The following is a 3,625-nucleotide window of genomic DNA, read 5'->3' as shown; positions in this document are numbered from 1 at the left end:
GAAACAAAGCCCTTTCACTCCTTAAAAAGAATATGGGAAATTAACCCCCAGGGTGTGGTTCAGGTGGTAGTGCGGGTTGCAGGAGTGCCTCTCACGAAGTCAGATGTTCAAACCCTCCCGAGTTCGTTTCTGCCTCTGGATTCCTGAAATTTACTTCCCTTTGAAGTTGTGGGGTCGGCTTCAAGGGGCGTGGGATTAGTCACGTGGATTATAAAACGGACACGTGGAAACGCGGTGCGTAATCCAAAAAAAAAAAAAGAATATGGGAAATTATCATCAAATATAATAAAAAGATTTTGTAGTTTTATATATATATTTGCGGGGCTCTAAAGAGCAGCATTTACTTCCAAGGGCTACAGTATTCAATAAATAAAAGTTCCTAAATTGGGGTACCCTTGTTAAGGAAACAAAGCCCTTCATTCTTTAATGTGTTTCAAGGACATTTATGTACCTCCCAAACACATACAATAAATAAAATGATATATATGGGTTCATAAATTACCAGAAATTGGTGATCATGGTTTTAAAATTGGTGTTGACAGGAAATTTTTGTTTTTAAGTACAAGCATATTGATATAGTAATTGGCCTAGTTTAGATTAATTGGGAGACATTTGATGAAATAAAATATGAAATATTAAGTTGTTAGTTTAAATATGATTATAGGAATTAATTTTGAATTTCAAATTGATTTTTTAATAAAGTAAATAGCTAATTATGTTAGTTCTTTGGTATTAAATATTTAAATATTTGATTTTTTTCTTTTTAAAACCATTTGAAATGTTTAGTGCATAACTAAGTCTAAAAAGTAAAAAAAAAAAAAAAAAAATATTTAATATATATTGGAATATATATGGTTTGGGGCAGGAGAAAAGATACTGACCTACTTTGAGATTTCAAAAAACTCATAAAATCTCTTTTGAAATTTCAAAAATGTCACTCTCTTGAGATTTACCAAAAATATATATTTCTCCATAAAAGACTATCTTTTTTTGCAAAATACAGGGTAAAGTATGTGTCTTTTTGAAAAATTTCACCAAAGTTTTTGGAATTAATTTCTGAAACTTTGCTCTTCGGCAAATTGTTTCTTTTATTTTTTAGAAATAAGATCTGCCTATTTTATTATTATCAAAGTAAATAAAAATTATTAATTAATTAGTAACACATAATCGTGGTTAATATCAATTAAAAGTCTCAATTAAGATACATGTTATAAAAAAACTCTTAATTAATATATAATATCTCAATTAGAAAATATGAATAGTATATGTTTAATTGATGTTAATTATTTTAAATTTTGTTTCATTTTTTTTATTAATAATATTGATAATTCCTTTTATTCACCCTCTCAATTTGACCATCGGTTTGAGGTGGTAGCTTGTTCCGCTCAGTGCACATTTAGTTGAACAAGTGTGTCTAGAATTTACTTATAAATTTGGTGTCTTTGTTGCTCATTAACCAAAACTGGATGCTTATGAGGAATAGACAAATCATGTAGTGCATAAAGAAGCCATTGAATTTCACAAGTTGTGGAGGCAAGTGCCCTGTATTCAGCTTCAGCAGAGGACCTGCTGATAGTTGCTTGCTTTTTGCTCTTCTAGGAAATCAAGGAATCACCCAAGAAGACAGCAAAACCAGTGACACTTTGTCGAGTATCAATACAGCCTGCCCAATCACTATCGGAGAAAGCTTTAAGCTGCAGTTCTGAAGAAGCTGGAAAGAATAATCCTTGACCAGGAGTAGCTTTTAGATACCTGAGAACTCGAATGACAGCTTGGAAATGACTCACAACAGGTTTGGCCAAAAACTGACTCAGAATTTGGAATGAAAATGCAAGATTAGGTCTAGTTAAAGTTAAATACAACAATTTCCCAACCAGTCTTCTATAGGCTGAAGGATCCTCACATAAAGCAGAATCAGAAGCAGTGAGTTTCAAGTTTGAATCCATAGGAAAAGCTGTAGGCTTTGCACCAAGAACTCCAGCTTGTTCAAGCATATCGAGAATAAATTTTCTTTGGTGAAGACATATACCAGTTTTAGATCTTGCAATCTCCAAGCCAAGAAAATATTTAAGTTCTCCCAAATCTTTAATGGTAAACTTGTCATGTAAAAAGGACTTAAGTAGCTGTATTTCAAGTAAACTATCACTAGCCAGAAGAATATCATCTACATAGACTAGTAAAGCTATGAAGGATGATGTAGATTTCTTGATAAATAAAGAACAATCAGAGCTACCATGAGTAAAACCATAATCAAGTAGTGTTGTGGATAGTTTAGCAAACCATTGCCTAGAACTTCAAACCATATAAACTCTTTAAAAGTTTACAAACTTTATTTTCTCCCTTGACAACCAAACCAGGGGGCAAATCCATATAAACTTCTTCATGCAAATCACCATTTAAGAAAGCATTATTAACATCTAACTGATGAAGATGCCAATGCTTAACAACAGCTATAGCAAGTAGTAGCTGAATGGAAGTTATCTCTGCTACAGGAGAAAAAATGTCAAAAAAATCCAATCCTTCTTGTTGACCTTTAGCTACCAATCTAGCTTTGTGCCTCTCAATAGATCCATTTGCTTTATACTTGATTCGAAAAACCCACTTACAACCAATGGTCTGTTTATCTTTAGGAAGAGTAACAAGTTCCCAAGTTTTATTTAATTCTAAGGCATTTATTTCATTTTGCATTGCAGCTTGCCATTCAGGATTTTGAGCAGCTAATTTGTAAGTTTTGGGTTCTTTGGAGGTTGAAAGAGATACTAAAAAGGCTTTATGAAAAGAAGACAATCGATTATTAGAAAGAAAATCAGATATGGGATATAAAATACCTTTATTAGGAGAGTAATTAGCAATAGCAGATGAGGGAGTTGCAATTGGAACCTGTGAAGCAGTACCACAATAAAAATCCTGCAAGTAACTTGGTTTTTGTTTAATTCTTGAAGACTTTCTAAGTTGTGGTAGAATAATATTTGGGATATGATCATTGGTCAAAGAAGATTGATGGTGTGAAAGATGCTGATCAGTTTGATGATGTGAAGAATGCTGATCTGAGATGAGGTGTTGAGGTGATGATAGATGTTGATTAGAAGAAATACCAGAAGAATTAGAATAGAATTCTAAAGTAGAAGGTGTAGGAGGAAATAAAAAAAATATGAGTGTCAGGATTAGATGGAAAAGCCTTGAAAGGAAAAATATTTTCAGAAAAGACTACATTTCTTGAAATGAAAATCTTATTAGTATTAAGATCCATTAATTTGTAGCCTTTGATATCAGAGGGATAACCCAAGAAAAGACATTTGGTAGCTCGTGGATCAAATTTATGTCTATGAGTTGTAAGTGTTGATGCAAAAGAAAGACAACCAAACACTTTGAGGTGAGAAAGATTAGGTGGTTTATCAAATAACATCTCAAATGTTGTTTTGTTGTTGAGAAGAGGAGTAGGAATTCTGTTTATGATATGAGCTGCTGTTAATATACAGTCACTCCAAAAAATTAAAGGCATGTTTGCTTGAAACATTAAAGCCTTGGCAGTGTTTAATAAATGTTGATGCTTTCTTTCCACAACTCTATTTTGTTGAGGAGTTTCAACATAAGTTCTTTGATGTATAATGCCATTATCACTATA

This window comes from Malania oleifera, chromosome 12, assembly GCF_029873635.1.
Source record: "Malania oleifera isolate guangnan ecotype guangnan chromosome 12, ASM2987363v1, whole genome shotgun sequence".
NCBI lineage: Eukaryota > Viridiplantae > Streptophyta > Magnoliopsida > Santalales > Ximeniaceae > Malania > Malania oleifera.
This window is presented reverse-complemented; position numbering follows the sequence as displayed.